At 34.7% G+C, this 26,438-nt stretch overlaps 1 protein-coding gene and 1 long non-coding RNA gene across 7 annotated transcripts in view; both read left to right on the plus strand.

Annotated features, from left to right (window-relative positions):
- The window catches only part of LOC148124067 (uncharacterized), a 718,603-nt gene that overhangs the window by 316,302 nt on the left and 375,863 nt on the right, over positions 1-26,438 (plus strand). The window lies entirely within an intron of this gene.
- Positions 1-26,438, plus strand: part of POU6F2 (POU class 6 homeobox 2) — a 403,956-nt gene that overhangs the window by 59,909 nt on the left and 317,609 nt on the right. Inside the window, exon 2 of one of the 6 annotated variants that reach the window (XM_087918535.1) lies at positions 5,221-5,308. The exons of the other annotated variants lie outside the window; for them this stretch is intronic. The gene's annotated coding sequence lies outside the window, so the exon portion shown is untranslated. The remainder of the gene's footprint in view (positions 1-5,220; positions 5,309-26,438) is intronic. 6 annotated transcript variants of the gene reach the window in all.

Consider the following 26,438-nt stretch of genomic DNA (forward strand, 5'->3'; position numbering starts at 1 on the left):
TTATGAACCAATTCCATTATCCTCCACTTGGAAACAAACAATCTACTCTCTAATAAACAATTTGGTTTCAGGAAAAAACTATCATGTAATCTGCAACTCTTACACTGCAAAAACATATGGACTACACAACTTGATCAGGGTAAAGCAATAGACCCAATCTACATAGACTTCTGTAAGGCCTTTGATTCAGTGGTACACGACAAACTACTCCTAAAACTAAAATCTTATGGTATCTCTGGACACCTGCATAACCGGATAGAAGCATTCCTGTCAAACAGACAACAAATGGTCAAAATTGGGAGCGTCCTATCAAATTCTGTACCTGTCAACAGTGGTGTCACCCAAAGCAATGTCCTAGGACCAACTCTCTTCATACTCTGCATAAATGACCTCTGTGATCATATCAAGAGCAACTGTGTTCTCTTTGCCGATGATGTAAAGCTATTCAACACAACAGACAATACTGCTACCCTTCAAAAAGACTTTGACTATGTATCAGAATGGTCCAACAAATGGCAACTTCAAATCTCAACAAATAAATGCTCTGTCCTACATATTGGCAAAAAAATAATAATCAGAAAATAAAATACAAGCTGAATAGTCAAGACCTTGTTGATGATCCAAACTCTGTCAAGGATCTTGGAGTACTCATCTCTAATGAGTACTAAGTGCTAGAGCCCACTAAAACTACATAGCCAAAAAGGCATTAAGAGTTGTTAACCTAATCTTACATAGCTTTTTCTCTGGCAACATTACACTAATAACTGAAGCATACAAAACATTTGCTAGACCAATACTCGAATACAGCTCATCAGTCTGGAAGCCACATTATGTATCTGATATTAACACAGTTGAGAAAGTCCAGAAATATTTCACAAGAGTTCTCCACTCCTCTACTCATTGTAGAATACTTTATGCCACCAGACTCGAAATTCTAGACATAGAAAACCTAGAACTATGCCACTTCAGTCTGATCTAAGTATACTATATAAAATCATACTTTGCAATGTCCTACCTGTCAATGAATATTTCAGATTCAACTATAGCAACACAAGAGCAAACAACAGATACAAACTCAAAGTTGATTGCAGGAAATATGACTTCAGCAACACAGTGGTCAATGTCTAGAATACTCTATCAGACTCTGTGGTTTCTTCCCGAAACCTTAGACTGTGTACTATTGACCTCACCTCTTTCCTAAGAGGTCTGTAGGGGGCATGCATAAGCACATCAACGTGCCTACCATCCCTGTCCTATTGTTCCTTTTATTTTTATTTTTTATTTTTCTTATATGCATCCATGTATTCCTAACTATGTTTTTACTTATACCTATTATTCTGTAAGCAATTGACAAAAATAAATAAATAAATAAAATAAATAGTTCTCTCTTCTATGCTTTAAATTCCATAGTTCATCTGTAGAGATTGGTTGTATTCTTCCTTTGGATAAGGTACAAAATACTACGGTTTCATGCATAATTAATGCAGCTGATAAGATAACCAGATAAGATGTAGCCTTTTTTTATTTCTTAATGCCTCTTGGGAAGCAAAATCATTATCCCAAACCTTCTGAAATATAATAGGAAAAACTTTGGGCCGGCAGACTGCTTTTATTTGCAGTTTAAGGCAGTACTTCCCAAATTGGATAAATTACCCCAAATAGTGTAGATGTTTTTTTTTTTCTTTTTGCATTGACAAGTGAACCAATTATCCAAGCACAAGGAAAATATTTAAAATAAGATAAACTGTTTTAGTATGTAGGACAAGTGGTTTTTAGTAATGAAGAATTTTTTGGGGGGAGGCACTAGTGTAAGAAGTGTTAAGACCAAATTTTGTAGATGGGTTAGAAGATAAGGCAAGATGGGAAGAATTAAGGGAATTAAAGAGGAAGAGAGATATTTTCTATAAATCTCAAGGAAGTTGATATATTAAGATAGCTTGGCAATGGTCAGCTCAATGGTAGATATTGCTCTTCCGTAAGTGCTAGTATTATTCCTAAGAAAGTATTCTATTAGAGTCTACAAATATTTAATTTACAGTTTCATCTTCTCTAAATGTACATGAGTACTCATATCCTTTTAGGGAAAGAGGGTTCTTCATTAACTTTTTATTATTCCTACAACTTACTCATAGGAAGGTCTTTTATTCTACATCAGACTACTTACTCTTCATAGATTGAACCACTTTTCTGGGAATTTAAGGATATTTGATATTTGACTCCTATAACTAGAGATATAAAAAACTGAATCTGGAATTGTCTTTCTTCCAAACTTGTACTATACCACTGTTCTATGTTCTTTCCAGGGGTGGGTATCTACCAGTTCTGTCCACCTCTATAGAACCAGTAGCTCTGAAGAGCAGCAGACATAGAACCAGTTCTATGTCTGCTGATATTTTTGCCCACCCACCCATCCGGGCACTTACCTGATCTTTATTTCCTGATTTTTCAACTTCAGCTGCCGAACGAGGCATAGCTGCAGTTAAAAAAGCAAGAAAAGAGGGCTGTTTCAAAGGCTGCTTCTCTGCACTCAGCCTGCTAATGACGATTTATAGGCGCACAGCTCTCAGCATGCAGGGAAGCTTGTAAATCCCGAACCGGTAGTTAACCCTGTTGTATCCCACTCTTGGTTCTTTCCCAAGTATTAATTATTTTTCTAAAGATAATTCTTTTGAATTTCAGACATTACTGTTTTAAAGAGAAGGAAAACAATAAAATATGGACTGTTAACTCTAACAGGATTTCATGCTTATAGGTACCATGTCAAAATATTCCTAATGCATTTCCCCAAGAATTTTGCTGATTGATTTTTTTTAAAAGTAATGAATAAACAAAATACATAATTTGTTATTAAAACTATAATAATATGCTGATTCAACCCATCTGTTGGGTAGCAGTTTATAGCACCTGTAGCATTAGACATTGATACTCAATATGTTGAATCCCTTTGATTACTTTTCCAAGATGTTTATTCCTAGATGTCATGATGAATTATTTCCTCTAACTTTGAATTTCACAAAGAAATACACTTTTTCATTTGTGTTAAATCAAGCATTACTAAGAATCATTGGAAGTGTACACCATTTCATCTTATAATTGGGGGAGGGAAACTTTCACTTCAGACCTTTTCTGTGTCTTTGTAAATCATCTTTGCATTTTAATGTCTCCCAGTTTTCAGATTTTATTTTTATTTTTTATATTTTATTCTAAAGCGAGTTTATCCAAGAGCCAAATGTGGCCTTAGACAGCTAGTAATGTAGTCCCACAAGATCTTAAAGCTTTGCTATTATTATGTGCATTTAACATACATTAACTGGTATATTATTTATTTTATATGCAGCCCAAGCCATTTTTTTCTGCACTTAATGTGGCCCAGATAAACCAACAGGTTGGACATACCTGTTCTAAACATTTCAAATAACTTTGCATTGGCAGAAAACTGTCTTCTAGTAGAAATTTAGTCAGTTTCATTATTCTTGAGTTTTAAGGAAACAGTGAAGACCTAGCTGTTTTATCTAAATACCACGTTTACTAAACATGGGATTTATGGGTTTGTGTTGTTTATGTTTTTCAGTTTTCTATTTTTGTTAGTCATTTTTTATGTTTAAGTGGATTTATATTGACACTATTAGTCATACTTTGGAATGGAATAGTTTATAACTAGAGCCTAAAATATTCTCCCTCTCCTATTAAGAAAGGCTGCCAAATCTGCAGTTGTCTTAAATGTTGTCCTCTATATGCAATATTATTTTTACTAAAGCTTTTTTTCTCTGTCAAAAATGTTAGTAGAATGCAACACATGTGTTTTATTAAACAACAGGAAAACAGAATTAGTGCTGTAAAACAAAAGACTGAGAAAGAGCCAAGTATGTGTGCCCCCACACAGCAGATCTGCATGTTAAGACATTATGACTGACATGTTGGGAGAGCTCTGCAGTTTCACCTCAGAGATGCTGTTTATAGATGATATGCACCACTTATAGCAGATTAGAACTAAATTCCAGAGAAACATTTGCACTCTTAGTTTCTCAGTGTTCCTTACATATGACACAGGACATCACTCACGAAAGCAAGTAAGACTCTATCATAGATGAAAGGATTTATATTTACAGCAAATTACTTTTAAATAATCACAATGTGCTTTCTGAATTAAATTTTATGAAGCTTAATTTTAAAAAATGTTATATTTAGATATATACATGTGGATACATTAGCAATTCCTATTTACAAAAAGATACTAAATTATTAGTTGTAACAAAGTGCAAAAAAGTTACATGGTACTACTTTTGGCAAGGAGCTATGTTTTTGTATGTAATCCTAAGTTTTTAATATATAATAAAGGAATTAATGAAGAGTGGCTCCCTAATTAAGCAAAGTAGAGTATGTCAGATTAGAAAAGAAGGAAGTGACCTGATGGAATAAGGCCTTTTTTTTCTGCTGATGATAAAAAATATACTTCTCAAGGGGAGTTTAGAAAGTCTATTGTTCAGCAAAGGTTCGTTTTCAGCAAGCCTAGGTTACACAGCTCTTTTAAGTCTGGATCACCAGCCTATTTCTGCCACTATTGAGCAATTACTCTCCAGACTTGCAGTCTCATTGTCTCAGGTGATCAGATCCCTTCCTTTGTTCCTTAAAAAGTCACAATCTGCCCTTGATGCCTGTATGAATTTCTCTTTTGTGTAGAGAGCCATCATCATCATAAAAAAGGAAGGAAGGAAGGAAAAAAGAAAACACTATGCATTCAACACCTTTTCAATTTCATGGATAAATAGAAAAATTTATTTTCTTTAGTTGCAGTGTGCATATTAAAACATTTTAGATCAAATGTGTAAAGATAGTTATTGAAATCCTGCCCTCTAAACATTGGTTTAAAATAATATATTTAAAATGCAGAAGTGGAAAGTCTTTGGTTTCTGACACATTAAAACAAATAAAATTTTTAGAAGCAACTCTCTATTTTTGCTTAGATCTATTTAGAGGCTTTTTTGTGTTGGTAGATAGGGTCTAAAATGACTTGAAGTTTCTATCCTTTTTTGTATATGTGTGTGTTTTCTCAAATAAATGTGAACACTGTCCTGATTCTAGCTTGATCCAAAATATCCCATTTAATTAAATGAGGCTTTAGGGAATTTATTTCGTTTGCATTACAGAAGGAATTTAGACTTCTATTGCTACCACCTGCTGCCAAGCTGAGCCTGGAGCATTGTTACTTTGTCTTTACAGATGCAGGTGAACTTCGTGCTCAACCACTTTCACAGTCCAGAAAGCATGACATTCCTTGTTACCAGTGGGAGGAAAGGCTAATTGAGAAGTGTGTATAAAAGCTGTAATGAGTAGCATTTACATGTATTGATTAGAAGTAGGGCCACCGGCTCTCATTTATCACTACCAGCAGCTGTTGATTTTTTCCTCACGTCAATTGGCACAGCTCATATTCTTGCTCCCTTAGTTCTTTATTGCTTTTTCCTTCTCTCCCCACCATTCCCTCCCCTTCTTTTCTGAACCATAAGGCTGATCCACTGGCTGGAATGGGCTAGTAATTACTACAGAAACTCCACAGCTGCCACAATTGCCAAACTGCTGGAGTGAAAAATTCCATCCTACATTTCCGATTTTTTATATTACCACTGCATAATCATATTTGACGAATAATTAACCTGAGTTAATACTTCAGAGAGCCATCTGCAAGTAAATTGATAAGCCAAGTGCTATAAACAGATTTCTGTAGAGGACTAGAGGGTTTAGCCAACTGCCTGCATAGCTAGTGAGTAAGCTCTCCTAATATATGCACACCTCTGACTATCTTAACTAAGAGTGGCATACAGCCACCTCTTGTTGTCTTACAAGTTGCCTAAGGCAGTGTAAATCAAGCACAGCAAAGCAATGGATTTTTATGAAAGAAGGATTCCATCTCTTTTCTTGCTTTTTGATACACTTTTCACTTTTGCACTCTTTAAGTAGATTAAATTATACTGACTGTTGCTACTAATGTCAGTGGAGAGAAAATGTGTCAAGTTCAGTTATTTATCTGTTGTGAAGAACAACTGTACAGGAAAAATATATATAAAAACATTAGTAACTGAAACTCAGCATTCAAAGTATAATATGAAACTCCTTTATAATGAGGCAGATTAATTACTCATTATCTACTCCAAATGACAAGACCTGTCCAAATCTTAGAGAGACATTTTTTGCAGCCCAATATTCTGCCTGAGATGATTTTTACTGGAGATATAAGGAATTAAGACTCAAACATGTATGATTCCAGCTGCACATGATGCTAATAGCTCCTTTTTTCCTATGCTAGAACACTGTACCATGTTGTGCCACACAGTGTTATAGCTACATATGTTATAGCTACTTCCTAGTGATTCCATATCGCTCTCCAAGCTGTTTTGTTTCATGTTGCTTTATGAATTTTTGCAAGTGCATTTCTATGGCTTCCAGTACTTCATATAACCAACTCATTCTGCTGATCTCTCCTATTTCCATCCATTTTGCCCAGCACTATTGCCTTTTTTGTAGATGTATAGCCTTCATAATGTGTTCAAAATCTCTTTCATGTACTTTGCTTCCAGGGAGCATTCTAAGTTTATTTTCTCTAGTCCAAACTGATGGCAGTAGGCTTCTAGACTCAGGGTATCTCAAGTAATGTTTATCAATATCAGATCTTCCAGTTCAACCTACTTATTCCTTCAACATCTGTTGGCTATGCTGCACATATGAAAGAAATATGAAAACAGAACTGGTGTTGAAGCACATCCACTACATCAAATATAACTGAGGTATCTGTGGAGATCTAAAAGTAATGGCTTTGCTGCTTGAAATGCAGCTCAGATATGCCATATTATTGTTACAAATGGCAAATCGGACAGTCATGCAAGAGAACTGCATTACATTAAAAAGAAATGGTCATTCGAAAAGAGTTTGGTTCCAGCACAGAAATACATAGAACATGAACCACTTACTGACCTGATAAAGATATTTTGGCATCCACTTCACATAAAATTTGGACTGATTAAAAAAATTGTGAAAGCAATGGACAAGGAAGGTAAAGAGTTTTATTATTTGAGACAGATCTGATGCCAAGATTAAATATGGCATTTTTGTTGGTCTACAGATCAGATATATCATCAATGACAAAGAATTTAAAGATGTATCAGTGGGGCTAGAGAATATTTCCTGAAAAGCATTTAAGGATGTCATTCAGAGTTTTCTTGGCAACTATAGAACACCAAACTACATTCAGTTGGTTTAAACTTCTTACAGTATGCAAAATCATGAAATGCAACATTTCACTGAAGATCTGTTAATACAATATCTGTCTCTTCTAGTTTTTATATCATTGTCTTTTCTTTTTCTTTTTATAGTTTATCTTCAAATAATTTCCCCTGGTTTATCAAGTCAAAATGCCTTTACTGTAGATAATTCAATTTTATTTCCATTACTCTTACTGATAATGTGAATAACTGTTGCTGTAAAACTTTAATTTCTTTATATATATTTATATTCCCTGATAATATATTTAATTCCTCTTCTTTTCTTTTCTATTTTTTCTTGATCATCTTCTTGTATTGTATTAAGTACTCTTTAACAAAGGCTTTGCTTGCATCCCAAACTAGTCTTACGACAGGCTTTTTATTTGAATTAAAAACTTAATTTATTTTAAAAATCTTCAACGGTTTCATCTTTTTTTAACAGTACTTCATTTAATTTCCATCTAAAACCAAAATCATAGGATTAGAAAATTTTTAGTAAAATAATTTTCTTTGAAATTTTAGTAGCAAAATCCAGATCTGATATATTTTTGAAAAGGATTTGTATGTTTCTGAAGAATAAGCATATTCTCTTGAATTGCTATATACTTGCCTCCATATATCAATTAAATTTTTAAATAAAATTTTTAAAAGTTTGGTAATTTGGCTTGAATAATGTAAGTATTTTTCTCAGAAGTCTCCATTTAGGGTAAAACAAGTCAATTCCTATCTACCATCAAACACTAAAAGAAAAAAAAACACTATTAGTCCACCTCTTTAAGTTGTTTATAAAAAGTTACTTTAATTTCATTTGTGGCATAAACTCCCCAAACCATATTTTAAGTCCATATAGTGTAACTCCTACTTCAAGAAATATACCATGTTCATCAGTTAAAAAGTTCTGGTTTTAGTTGAGGATTAATATAACATACTAATTAATTAATATTAATATATTAACCCTATTTCTTTTCATAGTATCTGCTCAGTATTCTTCACCCAAAGTTTTATAAGTCAAATATTTTACATTTTGGTTCATGATAGCAGTCTATTTTAGGCAAATCATACGTTGCTTTAGTTTTGGTTTTTTTTCAAATAATGAAATACTTTTTTCCCCCTCTTCTGGGGAGCATTTAGTTGATTTATATTCCCTGATAAACATTTGTTAATTCATATTCATGAATACAGAAAAATCCATACCTACAGCTCCTAATTTAGTATCATTCTTCAATTCCTGTTGCATTTCTTATGATTGTCATACAAATTCCACCAGTCATATACACTCTTCAAATAACATCCCCATGCCCTCTTCATCTGGATTAATTTAAAAAAATCATATCAAAGCACTTTTGCCAAAAGTTTTAAAACAAAAGAAATAGAAAAATATGGGGAGAGGGGAGGTTGTCCCCTTTGTCTGTTTTTTAGTGTACCCTTTCTAGTTGAAAGATAGGTTGCAAATAATTCTTAAATCTTTAGTTTAAAGACTCTCATGTGTTATTTTTATATTCTCAAGAGAAGGCATAAAGAGAAGGAGTCCTTCTTACATAAGAAATCTCTCTTCATCTATAATTAATTAGTTCTCAAAATGATTAAGAAGGGGGGACAAGACTGTATTGCCCATTTGGTTCCACCACAGTTAAGAGCATAGGTGAATGTCTAGATCTTTCATCAGTTCAATTCCTGAGCTAGCTTCAAAACCCTTTCAGTTTCTTCAATCAGTGAGCACATGTGATTTCTTTCTAGATCTTATTTTCATTCAGAAGATTGTGCTGGCCAAAATGCACCCTCACTCCTCAGCTGGCATTTACTCAACTGCTGTGGCTCTCTATGCCTAAAGAGCATGAGTTTGCCAATTTTATTTATTTATTATTTATTTATTTTGTCAAGTGATTATAAGATAACAGGTATAAGTATAAACATAGTTATGAATACATGAAATGGATACATATAAGAAAAATAAAAATAAACAATAGGACAGGGATGGTAGGCACGTTGGTGCATTTATGCCCGCCCCCTACAGACCTCTTAGGAAAGGGGTGAGGTCAATAGTAGACAGTCTAAGGTTAAAGTTTTTGGGGTTTGGGGAAGAAACTACAGAGTCAGGTAGAGTATTCCAGACATTGACCACTCTGTTGCCGAAGTTGTATTTCCTGCAATCAAGCTTGGTGCGGGTCTACCTTGAGTTTGTATCTATTGTGTGCTCTTGTACTGTTATGGTTGAAGCTAAAGTATTCATTGACAGGTAGGATATTGCAATGTATAATTTTATGTACTATACTTAATCGGACCAAAGGCGAAGTAGTTCTGATTTTCTAGGTCTAGAATTTCAAGTCTGGTAGCATAAGCAATCAGTAGAGGACTGGAGAACTCTTCTTGGAAATATTTCTGGACTTTCTCAACTGTATTAATATCAGATACGTAATATGAGTTCCAGACTGATGAGATGTATTCAAGCATTGGTCTAGCAAATGTTTTGTATGCTCCAGTTAGTAGTGTGTTATTACCAGAGAAAAACCTACATAGGATTAGGTTAACAACTCTTAATGCCTTTTTGGCTATGTAGTTACAGTGGGCTCTAGCACTTAGATCAGTAGAGATGAGTACTACAAGGTTCTTGACAGAGTTTGGATCATAAACAAGGTCTTGACTATTCAGCTTGTATTTTATTTTCTGATTTTTTTTTTGCCAATATGTAAGACAGAGCATTTATTTGTTGAGATTTGAAGTTGCCATTTGTTTGACCATTCTGATACATAGTCAAGGTCTGTTTGAAGGGTAGCAGCATTTTGTCTGTGGTGTTGAATAGCTTTACATAATTGGCAAGGAGAACACAGTTGCTCTTGATATGATCACAGAGGTCATTTATGCAGAGTATGAAGAGAGTTGGTCCTAGGACATTGCTTTGGGTGACACCACTGTTGACAGGTACAGAATTTGATAGGACGCTCCCAATTTTGACCATTTGTTGTCTGTTTGACAGGAATGCTACTATCCAGTTATGCAGGTGTCCAGAGATACCATAAGATTTTAGTTTTAGGAGTAGTTTGTCATGTACCACTGAATCAAAGGCTTTACAGAAGTCTATGTAGATTTGTCTATTGCTTTGCCCTGATCGAGTTGTGTAGTCCATATGTTTTTGCAGTGTAAGAGTTGCAGATTACATGATAGTTTTTAAGGTAATTTGTTTTTTCTGGTTTTGGGAGTTATTATTGGTACATATAATTTGATGATTGTTTTGACTTCAAGTAAAAATATGTTGTAATGGTCTTCGACAGTATTGCATCCAGTGAATAGAAGTTGCCAATCAAGAGGTTGAAATATCATCGTCTATAAGATCATAGTTGCTTTTTTCAAAGTTATGATTGGGTATCCGGTCATTATGATGATTTTTTTGTGAGAATGTATGTTGAGACAAAAGTCAATCATGTTGTGGTCACTGTTGGAAAAGGGTTCTTTGATTTGTATTCCGTAAGTTGAATTCAAACTGTTTCAGAAGATGACATTGAGCCAGTTAAGTCTAGTATTGTTGGTTACTAGTTGTTCCAGTCCCAGATTTATTACACTATTGTAGAAGGTTACATGTATAATGCTGTAACAAATCTGGGACTGGAATAACTAGTAACCAACAATTTTCCTCACTGGGAGTTCAATAGGAAAATCATGCAAGTCTGAATATGCTTCCCACTTTTCTCTTTTTATCTTCAAGAGAATTGTGGTGGTAATGATGGTACCTGGGATGTTTTTTGTAAACCACTTTCTTTGCCAGCGTTCAAGCTTCTTTTATCTGATCATTGTTTAAGTAATGGATCATCCCACTGTCCTTCAAGGGTACCTCTGTATTCACGACAACTCTTTCTAAAGTTCACTTTCTTCTTCTGAGTTTCCTTAAAAAATATTGCTATTATTTATATATGTTTAATGCTTTTTAAACTTCGTTGTACATATTACAAAAATATTAAATATTGTAATAAATTAAAAATCAAGAAATACTATGTTTTAATTACACGTTGCTATTCTTTAAAATTATGTCAAAGATTTATATGGATTTATTTAAAAATCAAATTTGCTTTTCATTTAAAGTAAGTGTAATGTGCAGTATATATACATTTTATATACTTTTTTGAACTTCAAATTTCATGAAATTTGTAAAAGAAATGCAGATCTTAGCACAGAAGTTTGTTTTAACTGATGTGTAGATTTAGATTAGTTTAAATTTAGCTTAGATTAACAGAGTTGGAAGGGACCTTGTAGGTCATCTAATCCAACCCCCTCCCCCCCAAGCAGGAGACCCTACACTATTTCTGACAAATGGCAGTCCAATCTCTCCTTGAAAGTCTTAAGTGATGAAGCTCCTATAATTTCCAAAGGAAAACTGTTCTATTGGTTGATTGCTCTCACTGTCAGAAAATTTCTCCTTATTTCCAGGTTAAATCTCTCCTTGTTCAGTTTCCATCCATTATTCTTGTCTGGCCTACAGGTGCTTTAGAAAATAGCTTGACCCCTTCCTCTCTGTGGTAGCCCCTCAAATATTGGAACACTACTATCATGTCTCCCCTGGTCCTTCTCTTCATTAGACTAGCTAAACCGAGTGTCAGCTGGTGCTCCATTCAAAATCTAAGAAAGAAATACTTAGGCTCCATTAATTAGAGAAAAGATATCTTTTACTAGAAATCAAGTGGTAGCATCAAAAGGATTCTGAATCTGATAAAATGAATGCCTAAATCACATATACAAAGTAATGGCAATGTTCCCATCCACAATAGTTCAATTTGTCCATCCAATAAAAAGTTGTGCATAACATCATGTGGGCATCTCCAGGTGGTGATGAGGCCTCTGTCCATTGACCTTGATATATTTTGATAAAGAGCTGCTGCTGTGTATAGCATAGGATAGAAACATAAGCAAGAAACTCCCCCCCAACTTATATAGTTCTGTTTTGTAAAACCTCCAGCTCACTTCCCATAACCATGTCCCACCCTCCTCCCCACATTACTTATGACAGCCAAAAGATGCAAAGCAAAGGAAGAAAATCTTGAAAGCTGACACCCAGTTCCTTGTAACCATTCTTCATATGTTTTAGTCTCCTAATCATCCTGGTTGCTCTTTAGTCTCTAGTCCCCTAATCATCCTGGTTGCTCTTCTCTAGACTCTTTCTAGGTCTCAACATCTTTTTTATAGTGTGGTGACCAAAATTGGATGCAGTACTCTAGGGGTGGTCTTATTAAGGCTTTATAGAGTGGTATTAGTACTTCACTTGATCTTGATTGTATCCCTCTGTTAATACAATTTAGGGTTACATTGGCTTTTTTGGTTGCCGCTGCATGTCTCATATTTAGCTGGTTGTCCACTAAGACTCCAAGATTCTCTCACAGTTATTGCTATTAAGCCTGGTTTCACCCAATCTATATGTGTGCTTTTGGTTTTTCTTGCCTAAATGTAGGACTTTACTTTTCTCTACATTGAATTTCATTTTGTTAGTTAGGGCCCAGTGTTCAAATCTGTCACAACCCATCTTGACAGGATGTTAGCTATTCCTTCCAGTTTAGTATCATCTGAAAATTTGGTAAGTTTATTTTTATTTATTTATTTTATTTTGTCAAGCAATTATTAGATAACAGGTATAAGTATAAATATGGTTATCACATGATCACATGTTTTACTTTGTGACTACAATGCCTTAGCAAAGGAGAGGCTGGTTCCAACTGTGGTCACTAACTGAGAACTACTTAAATGTGCCCATTTGTTCATCTATCTTAGCGCAACTGCTTCTTTAAGTATTAATGATTTTAAGTTTTGGACATTTGAGTGGTTGATGTATTTCAAGAACTGTCACTTATAGGAACATGCTCACATGTTGAAATCGTTCTTGGAGACCTTTTTCACACCTATGCATACATACATTCCCCTAGCAGAAGTGAGCAGGGTCGATAATGAGGACTGTCTTGTTTAAAATTGGTAAAGTATCTGGTTTTGGTATAGCCATTGTAAAACATAATCATGTCACCATGGAACACTGCAAACAGCTGTAAATGCAGCAATGTTGCTGAGCACCCAAAATTCAGTCATATGATTTGACATTCATCAGAATGTCAAATCTGGATTATAAGTCCCCTTTTGGGTCAATCATAATTTGAATGGTCATTAAGCCACTGATGATACATCAAGAACCTCTTCTAAATATCTGAATCAGTTAAACAACTTGTACATTTAAAAAAATAAACATACTTTCACACTCAATTTTTTTCAAAAGCAAGGCATTACATATCTATTCTAAGGACAAACAATAGGAATGTTTATTTATCACATGTGGTGAAGTCCAGATAGCCTACCTCAAGGTTCTTTTATAGATGTTAAATGTATACTGCCAATCTTTAGAAAATTCATCTATTTTTCCTGTTAACAGAAGTATAGAACTATTTTAAAAGAATTCAATTTCTATAGATGAAGATATATATTTATTTTTTCAACCCCAAATGACAAGCATAATTCCCATGGATAAACCCAAGCATATTTTGCATACTTTGCCAAACATGAGGGCAATCAAAGTCTACTGAGAGCAATGGGATGGAACATGAAACTCAGCACACTTAACTTTAATGGAATTTTACTACCTGGTAAATATGTATAGGGCTGCATTCATAGTTACATATAATGTAACCCTCAAGATGATTTTAATGACACACACATATATTTATATCAGTGGTGGGATTCAAATTTTTTTGCTATCGGTTCTGTGGGCATGGCTTGGTGGACATGGTGTGGCTTGGTGGGCACGGCAGGGGAGGATACTGTAAAATCCCATTCTCTTCCCACCCTACTAACCTGTTTTCCAGCTCCATTCTTCTGTGCAGGGCAACAAAAGAAGACCCAAATGATCAGCTGGGACTTGGGAGGCAGATAATAGATAGGGGTGGGGGCCGTCAGAGTTGGTATTCCAAACTACTCAAAATTTCCGCTACCAGTTCTCCAGAACTGGTCAGAACTTGCTGAATACCACCTCTGGTTTATATGATTGTAGTCTAAGTAACACATAGCTTTTGGCATGATCTTGGTCCTCTCTCTCTCTCTTTCATTCAGATGCATCCTTTGTTCTTCTGCAATACTTCTCTATTGTCTTGGGTACAGTAATTTCTTCTGAATATCTATTGCTTTACCTTGGGTATGGCATGTGGAATTCCAGACATTTGAAAGAATAATTCAACAGTCATTCAAGTGATTTGCCAGGGGATTAAAATGCATTGTTTGGCAACTAAAGAATAAAATTGTGAAACTTTTCATCTACAAATTAACTGTACCTTTAAATTAATTTCTGTAATCACTGGTCATTAATATTTAATATATTCTTATCAAGGAATATATTGCTTCAATTCCCCAAGCATCCAACATTTAATAATGTGGAAATAGTTCATCGTCTTACCATCCCTAGGACTGGATTTGCAATAACAAGTAATGTTAAATGTTATTTTTTTATTTTAAAAAATCAATAATAAATAAATACATAAGCACTTCCCAGCAGATTGCTTCTGATGCTATTTACAAAATTAAAAAACAACAAGGGTGCAACTGGGGATTTTATAACCATTTCATTACTACTTCTTTAATTGTATATAGTGGAACTGCATAATCTGTTTATTGAAAATGAAATCTTTGGAACTGATTCTCCCTATAGGCATTTGCTATAAGCATACGGTACAATAGCACAGCATGTAATGTAATATTAACATTATATGCATCAAGCTCTAAACATCCCTGTGGCTTCCCTGCTGGAACCAAACATTTACTATACCTCTTGTGTTCAGCTACTACATCAAATTCCATATCTAATTTACAGACTGTAAAATACAATATTCACAGATAACAATAAATAAAGGAAGAGACTTTCTGAAAACACAAACACAATTGGTACTAGGACAAGCAAGATGATACTTAATAAAATGGAAATAAATAGACTCTTTCAGGAAATATGAATGAATATGAGGCTCCACTGGATAGAGAATTAGTTATTTTCTGTTCAACTTTGCAAGCCTTAGTCGACAAACAGAAGCTATATCTAACCAAACTATAGTGCTGAGTATTTTATAATTATTATATTATGTGGTAAAACCCAGGTGCTTTATATCTCTGGCAAATAAATTAAACAGAGTTTAATTCTACTTCTTATAAAATATACTTGAGAAAAAACTATTAAAAGAGGTTGGATTTAATTCCCTGCCTCTGCTGGGAACACTAAATAAAAGTGTTTGCTTCAGAGATGGTATTCAGCAGGTTCTGACCAGTTCTGGAGAACTGGTAGAGGAAATTTTGAGTAGTTTGGAGAACCGGCAAATACCATCTCTGACTGGAGATTTTACAGTATCCTTCCCCTGCCACACCCACCAAGCCACACCCACAGAACCGGTGGTAAAAAAAATTGAATCCCACCACTGGTTTGCTTGTAGAATCTATCTCAACAAGTTTAATCAAAAGTAGGGTAAGCTCACTTGAAGAACCCTTAACTAATTCTTATTGACTTTAAACATAACCCATAAAAAAACAATTCATTTAAAGTAGTGTAGAAAATTAGCACCCATCCCTCTCCTAGAAAAATGAAATATCCTAGGAAATATTAAAAAGGCAGAATATTTCCCCTAAAAAGAGAAGTAGAAACTCAGAAGCAGAAGCTCACCCCCACCTTTGTTTATGCCTTAATGCCATTAAGGCCTGGACCAGAATATTCTACGTAACAAAAGCCTCTGGCCATCTCACCAACTGGCCTGGGAAGATTGCATCATCCAATACTCAGGTGAAGCCATGTGATCCAGACAAAGCCTACAAAGTTGGCTAAGACTCCCAGCCCTAGGAGTCTGACAGCCAATGGGATACATTTCTTACACAGGAACAGGAAATACTAACAAGAAATACTAAGGTGGGGCCCAACAGTGGGTATAAAACAATTGTACTCTCAGCCTTTTCCTTCTTTTCCTTCACCAACCTCTTGAAGCGTGTGATTGTACTTTTCACTTTGGAGCTCCAAGCCATGTGGTCCTGTCTACCATTAAACCATCTTTTCAAACAGCCTCCATGTTTCCAGTGTCTTTTTCTCCACTTGGAACTGAACCCAGAAAAATTATTCTTCCAACAGTAGATCAGTTATGGCTGTTCTTTTTTTTGTAGTGCCATTATCACAATTTTTTTTTAAAATCTCTTAGAACCTGCTATATACAGACAGTAAGAAGAGTTAATAATTTTTCTCATCACATATTGCTTCCAAACTGAAAGCTTGAATATGGTCTGATAATGCAGGATGTTGTCCAGTAATATTGTACTGAGTCTCTTAATCTGTATTTCATTTCATTTTTGTTTTCTTTTCCCTTGGTTGCCTTTACTTTTCTACCCTTCCTTGCAGCATCAAGTAAAGATTCTTGATATTCTAGAAGCTGTCTTGTAATACATTCAAGATTTTAGCGTAAGACTTTTACACAATGCCAGGTTGCTTATCACCAGGATTGGCTGGCAACTATTACCAGCTGACAGGAATAGATTTCACTTCTACTCATTCTTCATCTATTGCAAAGTATCCTCCAGGTCCACTTTTTTTACTCTGCTTTCCAAGTGTCATCTTCCTGCTCCTGGCCTTAAATACCATTTAATCTATAAAGGTAAATGGGAATGACGTTGGGAGATAAGATTAAATATTGGTCAAATCAGAGACAGCTAGGCTTGCAGAAGCAATGGGGGTGTGACAAAAATATCAGAACGGATCCTCCCTAGTTTGGACTGTAAAGCCAAGGGGGGAGAGTTGTACCTTTAGATTTGCAAGAAATTGTAAACTTACAATAAAATAAAGCTAATATTTCTAAGTGTGATTCTTGTCTGGATTACCTCAAAAATCTGATATTAACTATATTAGTTTTTTTAAAATCAATGCCTAGATTTTGACTGCCTACTTGAAGATGTAGCAATGCCTCATTAATTAAGCCAGCAATTACCATAACCTCTAATATTTTCTTGAGCGTTCCTTTAGTTCTTCAGTATATGTTTAACATCTAGAACTTTGTTGGTCTGAAAGCTGGTAGAAAATGGCTTTATTCTTTTATTTAAGGAAAGGGTTACTTTAATTTACTTTATGAGATAGTTGAAGCAATGCAGCATTGGGCTTCTTTTTTAAAAAATAAAAGAGTTATAAAATAAAATAATAATAAATAATAAAATAAAAAATAGAAATATCGAAAGCTCAAGGAAACAAACAAACAAGAAATAATAAAAACTTTCTGCCCACCTTTGATCTAAGAACATTCTGTATGTTAAAACTGTTATAGCTATTGCAGGACTGTTGGCAACTATAGTTTTAGAAGACTTTAGAGACCAACAGAGTGGTAAGAAAGAAAATTCATTTTAAAATTTATTGTGGAGCCTGCAAATTTTGACATTTAAAGGTTTAACTCTATAAAATTAATCTGACTTTGTAAATTTGTCATTCACACACAAAAGTGTCTACCAAAAAAAAAAAAAAAGTGAATGACATCTGCTTTTCGGGGACGAGAGATCAGCATTGTCCAGTGGAAGGATTTGATAGTTACAGTCTGGACTGGTGTCTTGCAATCTGTTACCAAAGTATCATACTCCAAACAGGATTTTTTTCAGCTAGCTTAAAATCAAATGATATGAGTGGATTACAGGAGCAGTTTAAATATGCAATTCAGATATGCATTTATGGCTATGGTTTGAACGGCTATGGTTTTTTTTCTAAAGATGTATTACAAATGATTTCTTTGAATTTTGAGAATGAAACTTGGAGTAATTTATGTGAAATTCCCTTTTATAGGAGTATTGTAAAAACCAATCCAGCATTCTTGCAATCTTCTAAAAATGTCCTCTATCATCTAAGAAAAAAGAATTTAGCTAAGGAATCCCCAAATGGAGAAAAGCCAAAATTAGATTTTATTTCATGACCACATTGCATTGAAAGAGTCTTAAAGTTACAATCCTAAACAAACACCTATAAAGAATGGATAAATTAATGACATTTTCTGAGAAAATTTCATTGATAAGTAGTACGATTCCTTGGAAACTCATGATACATTAATCGCTTCCCAACTGTGTTCTTTATAAGTGAATTGCCAAGGGAGTTAAAATCAATTTATACAGCTTTTAATCAGCAACCTGTATGTAACATTTAACACTGTCTAATAATATTATCTGAATCCATCTGAATTCCAACAATGCAATGGTGGTCATGAAATAAAATCTAATTTTGGCTTTTCTCCATTTGGGGATTCCTTCACTAACTTTTTTTTTCTTAGATGTGTACTATCTTATGTATAATATAATAGATGTATTATATAAACTAAAATATGAATTAATTACCTAAGTGGCTTTTTCCTTATTTTTTATCAGTATTGGGGAGAGGAAAATATCTTTTTTCATACTTTTGTCCAGAAATATTTCAATAGTGTGGGCATAATAATATTTATCCTGTCTTTCAAAATATTTACTTAGCAAGCAGTAATTTGCATTTTTACCATTTATTTTTTAAAATTCCATTTCATATACATTCATGGATAACAGACAAATCTGTTTGTTTCCAATCTCTGTGCTCTATGTAGGCTTAACAAAATGAAATGTAATTATTTGTTCATCACCTTTGCTGTATTCCTAGCAGTCTGATCTGCTAAATATATTTAAGGACTTTCTTATTTAATCAAAAAACAAATGAAGAAATATTTACTTTTTATTTGATTTATAAATTGATTTCTAAACTGCCTTTTACAACTTAAAATCCTCTATCGGTGACAGAAAATATGAACAATGGCAATTTCTCTTTTGGCTTGCCACACATAATGGTATTACAAAATGAAATTGCTGATTGTTTCAGAATTTTACTTCTTTATATGTAATGGCTGCTACCAATCATCACTGATGACTGCTTCGGCTATGCACATATGTATGTGGAAACTTTCTTCAGTAAGAAAATACAAGTAAGTTCCAGTAAAATTCCATCTGTGAAGGGCCTTTAGAAAAAGGATATAAAAACTAAAGCTCTAACTCAGTTCTGGGTCACTGACCTATAAGCTGATCCTTGCTGGACCAAGGTATGTCAGTGGACCTCATTGCAATAGGTTATTGATGTAAGTAATGTTGTGATATTGTGTTGTTATGATAGCTGTTCATGTTTCAAATTGCTCATGAAATAAACCTCTAAATCTGAAAGTAAGAATTATTGTTTGTGTTACTGTCCTTTGTTTCTTTATTGGAATTTTCCTATGACAGTGGCTATGTAATGATTCTAAGCTAATTCCCCTTTTCACCCTTGCTCTTACTCTGACAGTTCTTCTACAATAGTTGTCACTATTAAGCATGCATCATTATGTGAAGATCTCCTCACTACTTCCTGCTTATTTCCAAAAAATCAATAGGAAAGTCAGCAGGAAGTTGCAAGTTCTAGATGCATTTTAAGCAGTCTGGGCAGATACTAAAGCACCATGTGAGCATGGCTGAATCAGTGATATCAGCTGCAGAGTGTGGGAGGTTCTCCTTGCAGCTGCTGTGATACCATACATACAAAGGTTGGCGGGTATGTGCTCAGAACTTCATACTTTATGAATTCCATAGCATGGCTCCTTGAGAAAAATGCAGTGGGATTGGAGTAATTTACTGAAGTGAGTTGCAATCTTCCCCAGCAGCTTTCCACATTGACTTTGATTGTGGGAAGCCAGCAAGTAAGTTTGCAAATGGCAATCATGAGACTGCAGGGATGCTGAGATAGCCAGAACTTCAAGGATCAGGAAAGACTTCTCATTTAATGCCATAACAACTCTGAATAGTTGCCAGGCATTAATTGAGGACTATCTATATATAATTCATTTGGGCCATTTCCCTCCATTAGTTTCTTCCTTCATTTTAGTTATAATGAATGATTATTATGATCAATAGGCAGTCCATAATACATGTTACATAGATGAAAATAATTTAGCTATGTATTTTTTTTTGCTTACTATTATTTTTTCTGACCATCAACTACTCCCCCACATTTAATTAAGTGCTTTTGAACCCCATGAAGATAAACCCACAATGGACTTAGAAGAAACTATTCTGCTTATGTCACAGAGCAGGCAATACGAATAGAACACTAGCAGATATTTATTGGGTAGCAATTCAAAAGGTCAAGTATTTCAATAATAAGCAAGAAAGATCAATGTAAGAGAGGGAAAGCAATGCACTCAGTTGTTATATGAAAACAATAGTTTTCAATCTATTCAAATTATTTCATTTTCAAACATAGTGACTAAATTAGTAGACCAGTGAAATACTGTGGACATAATATACTTAGACTTCAGCAAGGCATTCGACAAAGTAGACCACAACCTACTTCTTGGGAAGTTAGAAAAAAGTGGGATAGATAGAATCACCTTCAGATGGATTCCAACTGGTGACAAACTGTACTCAATGAGTAGTCCTTAATGGGTCTAAGTCTACATAGAAGAAGGAAGCAGTGGAGTGCCACAAGGTTCCATTTTAGGCCCAGTACTCTTCAATATTTTCATAAACGACTTAGATGAGGGAATAAAAGGCGAACTTTTGGTCAATGTCTGGAATACTCTACCTAACTCTCTGGTTTCTTCCCCAAACCCCAAAACCTTAGCTTGTCTACTATTGACTCACCCCTATCCTAAGAGGTCTGTAGGGGTCGTGCATAAGTGCACCAACATGCCTACCATCCCTGTCCTATTGTTTCTTTTTTTTCTTATTCGTATCAATTCGTATCAATTTTTGCAGAATGAGCAGTTGATAGGCAAGGAGTATAGCTGACATGATTTCTACAAATTGCATTATAAGCAAGGGGCCCTGTCATTATAACATCATAGGTATTCTAGTCCAATATAAAAAAAATCATACAATTGAAAACAGACCAATTAAATTAATTGCATCTGCAAGTAAAATGACAATCAGTGCAACTTATAAAGCAGAGGTGTTACATGGGCATACTGATTTCCAGTAGTTGTATCCTAGGCCATTTGAAGCTTCAGGATGGTCTTCAAAGGCAGCCATATATACAGGATATTACAGTAGTTAAGTTACAAAGTGATCTCTCTCTAGGGTCCCCTGTTCTAGAAAAGGGCACAACTGGTGCAGAGGATGGACTCATGCCAAGACCTTTCTAGCTACAGTTGCCAATTTTCAGCCCTTCAAGATTGTTTGCACCAGCAAACCAAAATCAAAAATATTAAGCCTATCTTTATTATAAGGTTACAGATAACCTGAGTAGTTTGGGAGTTTACCCATGTCTAATTACGTTCATTTCGAGTTTTTCTTCGAAGACATTCCAAGCATTTCTTTTGGTACCGAAGTGTACCAGAATCAGCAGTGATAAGATCCATGGCCACAGCCATCTGTTTGTTCTGGGCAGTGACTAAGGCTTCAGTCAAATTGTCCACCAGATCCTCAAGGAAAACCCCAAGGTCTGCATGGAACCCTGTTGGGGCCAATCATTTGGGCCAGATCAATCAAATGGGGATGTCTTCCTAGAGTGACAGGTGATGCAGGGGTCAGAAGTCCACCACAGAGTGACTATCTATGGCATGATGTTACAGCTCATCTATCCCAAGATGGAAATAGATTCAACATGTGGCTGCCAGTATTCTGTAAACAACTGGGCAGATCATCATTGCCACAAAGACCAGATAGTCTTCTGCACTGACCTAGATTAAACATCACCAGGTGGAAAATTAAAATCTCCAAGCATCAATAACTTTAGGTACTTATTGTGAACTCAGAAAAGAAATCAAATACCTTACGTAAAGATGCCACTGCAAAGCAGGAAGGACAGCCCATCAGCAGCCCTAACTCTAACCCTAACAGTTCTCTTAGGCCAACTTCAACCAAAGAAGACTATAATTCTTCAACGTCAAGACCATAATTCATAGATGATAACACTCAGTGGTGGGATTCAAATTTTTTTACTACCAGTTCTGTGGGCGTGGCTTGGTGGGCATGGCAGGGGAAGGATAATGTAAAATCTCCAGTTAGGGGTGGTATTTGCCATTCTCTGAACTACTCAAAATTTCTGCTACCGGTTCTCTAGAACTGGTCAGAACCTGCTGAATACCATCTCTGATAACACTTCCTTTTCCATGGGCTTTCAACTGATGAAAAATCCAAAACTTGAGTGGGCACATTTTCAAATGGGGAATTCTTATCACCATCTCAATTGGGTAAGAGATGCCAGGTCAGTCCTTTATGATAAGATTATAGATGAGGTAGTCTTTCTACACAAAGATTTGGCATTCAAAAGCTGAAACCCAGGGCTACTAAGGATCTGGTTACTTACACTGATAGTTTGAATAACAGAACACTTGAATGAAGACAAACAACCTTTCAAGACTTTTTAAAGAAACAGAAAATTTAATAGAATATTTAAAAAGGGTATTTTTGCAATAAGAAATGTCAATACTGTGTAGGAATAAAAACACTACTTTACAGTATAAAAGTGTTCTTTTGTCAGCTATTATGGGACAATGTAACATAAGCCCAGAACACTTTTAACTAAGCAGGTCAACAAGATTCTAATTTAGTTAGAGCTTTATGTAGACATTCATATTAAACATTTGGATAAAATAACATAATCAATAGAGCTTCATTATTGAATTGATGGGGAAGTTCTTCCTAAGCTTGCCTTTTAGTGCAATTTAATAAATATGAACATAAACACTATAAACACTTTGTGAATGTGCAACAAAAACAGAGGATATCAAAACAATGAAAAAAGGTAGATAGGTAGGCAAAAAAAGTGAGTTGTTCAATTTATTGTCAGTCAGCTTCTGATATTGCAATAAATCTTATTTATTTGCATAGGGAACAATCAATTATATCAATATATACCATTTAACAACTGGGTTATTTATAGGAAAACTGTAGTGTTATAAGTAAGAGTAGCTCCATAAGTAATATAGATTTGCATTTCTCAAGCTGATATTTATCCATTGCTATTTGGCAAGTTACATCAACAGATCCTCTTCAAAGGATAATATAACCATGCAATGTATTAATATAATTATTAATAACTAGTGGTAATACATTGGAGAATATTGCAAAATATTAAGATCTGAAAACTGAAATTGAAAGATTATGGCAGAAACCAGCTTTGGTGATCTCAGCGGCTATCCATATAATGGGTGCCATATCAGAAAACTTGATTGGCACTTAGAAACTTTGTGCATTGACAAAATTTCTATCCATCAGTTACAAAACTTCACATTGCTTGAATTGTTACACGTGCTATTTTAATATATTGAGATATTCTATGTTCTTAGGAAATAAAATCACATATGAAAAGCAAGGTGCTTATAGAATATGCAAACAAAAAAGTAAGGATACTTTTGGTTATCAAACAGCTCTACAATTATATATTGTAATTGTACAGATACATTATCCATCATGATAACATATCTTTCTGCATGTTTATTCAAACCTTACTTCCTGTTAAGTATGTGTGGTTAGTGCAGTCCTATGCATCCATATAAATTGATTTCCTTTAAGTTTAATGAAAGTTATTTCCAGTAAAATGATAGCTGAAGAAAAGTGATTGCAACTGTTAATTTATTGCCATTCATGATGAACTCAATGGAAATTATTTTTTAATAAGTTTTATTGTACGTTTTTTCTTAATATACATAACCATTCCAATTATATAACATCATTGTGTACTGGTTATATCAAGTTTCTCCCCCCCATCCATCCTGTTATACATCCTAATTAAGACTACCATGCAATATACTCTCTTCATCATATTATATATCCAATTTGTCACTATTATTTGCTTATTTCTACCATATTACGCTATTACAATTCTCACTTTATGCACTTCATACTATATTCTTGTATAATTCAATAATACAATAATGCAGTTTCTTACATTATTTATTCTATCACTGTATATATGTATTTTGTTAATCTTCTTTCCTTATTTAATACTAATCTCTGCTTCTATTATTTATCCAATTATACAATATGTCCCATGTTAGGTAGTACTCTGATTCTTCTTCATCCTTGAGTTCCATTGTAAGTCTATCCATTTTGGCATACTCTAGTATTTTTTTTATTACTTAGTAGAAGTTATTTTTGAACAGGGGTGTATAGAATGCAGTGTTACTCCTCTTTATTTAAACAATAATTCAAATACATTCTCTGCCTGTATTATATGCTGTGGCATTTTTCTGTTTTCTAAAATAATTTGGTTTGTAACTAAGATTAAGTCAATAGAAAACTGTCAAAATGGTCATTTTGAGATAAAGCAGGCAAACAAGAATATTTGTGAATAAAAATGTATTAAATGTCTAATTAAAAGTAGACTCTCAATGGAGTCTTTCTAAACAGACTAAGCAATAGAATTATACCATATCATGGACCCCCTTGGTTCTATTTGGAAGACTACAAGTATTGCATAGCTTAAAGAGCAAATAGGAAGGAAAAATGCCTAATAGGGACATTTAGTTTTGGATCTTCATGGCTTATCATAATATAAATCCTTGGCAAAGGATCTCCACTATTTCATATTCCTTCCCCCCAAATCACTTCTTTCAATAGAACATCATTAAACAAATTAAACTAGACTAGTTCCACAAAGTATTTTGGTGCATGTAGTAAGGGCTGTCCTATGGAAAAGCACTGGTTCAATCATGTGATAGGACTGATGTCTGATATTTTTCCACCCAAAATTTAATTGCATTGGCTACTGTAGTCAACACCATACAATCCCTTAACAATGGCTCTGGTATATCCATATAATACCACTGATGAAGTGCATTGGTTATCAGTTATCAATTCAAGTTATGAATGGTCATCTACAAAATCCTATATCTGTACAGGCCCTAGATATCTGAGGGGCCACCTGTCTCCAATTATATTTATTTATTTATTTTATTTTTATTTATTTATTTACTTAACTTACTTATTTATTTAAACTTATATAGAAATAGCACTTAGACTTATATACCGCTTTATAGTGCTTTCTAGCCCTCTCAAAGCCATTTACAGAGTTAGCATATTGCCCCCAACAATCTGGGTCCTCATTTTACCCACCTTGGAAGGATGGAAGGCTGAGTCAACCTTGAGCCTGGTGGGATTCGATCTGTCAAATTGCAGTAGGAGTAGCTTGCAGTACCGCACTCTAACCATTGTGCCACCAAGGCTCCCTAAATGCACCTTGTCTTGCACTCTGAGGTGACTCTGAACAGCTTATAATAAAACATATGAATATAAAAACAATTATAAATATAAGAAACATTAAAATTACAAAAGATTGAAACAAATTTTAAAAATCACAGTTGGACTGAGGAAATAGTGGGAGCTTCTCTGTTACTGCAGTAGCCACCTCCAGCCAAAAGCTTCTCCTGCAGGCCTCATGTTAACATAGCCAAGTTTTAAGGCATTTCTTAAAGACCAGAAAACAGGTTAGATCTCACCTGCAGCAAGATATTCCAAAGAGCAAGGGCAGAAAATGTTATTCTGCCAGAGTGCACCAACTGCAATTCCTTGGCTGATGGAGTTCATAGTAGGCCGCTTCTGTCATTATGAAAACAGTAAGCCATTGGGAAGGATGGGTCCTCAGATGTCCTGGACCTTTGTCTTAAACCAATACTTTGAATTGAACCCAGAAGCAGATCAGCAGCCAATGCAGCTTGCATCACAGCAATTAAAGGAATTAAAACAGAGTTGGTATGCTTTAGGTCCTATGATTTAAACAGGGTCATTTGATGGAAGTCAGAAACTATCCCTTCACTCTTTTAGTTTCTGTCTTATGGAACAATCTCCTACTCTCTCAAGATAATAACTGTGAGAGAGATCTCGGAGTCCTAATGAACAACCATGTAAATATGAGCCAGCAGTGTGCAGCAGCTGCCAAAAAAGCCAGCACAGTCCTAAGCTACATAAACAGAGGGATAGAATCAAGATCACATGAAACGTTAATTCCACTTTATAATGCCTTGGTTAGGCCACACTTGGAATACTGCATTTGGTTTTGGTCACCACAATGTAAAAAAGATATTGAGACTCTAGAAAGACTGCAGAGAAGAGCAACAAAGGTGATTAGGGGACTGGAAGGTAAAACATATGAAGAACAGTTGCAGGAACTGAGTATGTCTAGTCTAATGAAAAGAAGGATTAGGGGAGACATGATAGCAGTGTTCCAATATCTCAGGGGCTGTCACA

Source organism: Pseudonaja textilis, chromosome Z, assembly GCF_049901715.1.
Source record: "Pseudonaja textilis isolate UNSWEBS1 chromosome Z, rPseTex1.2, whole genome shotgun sequence".
Classification (NCBI taxonomy): domain Eukaryota; kingdom Metazoa; phylum Chordata; class Lepidosauria; order Squamata; family Elapidae; genus Pseudonaja; species Pseudonaja textilis.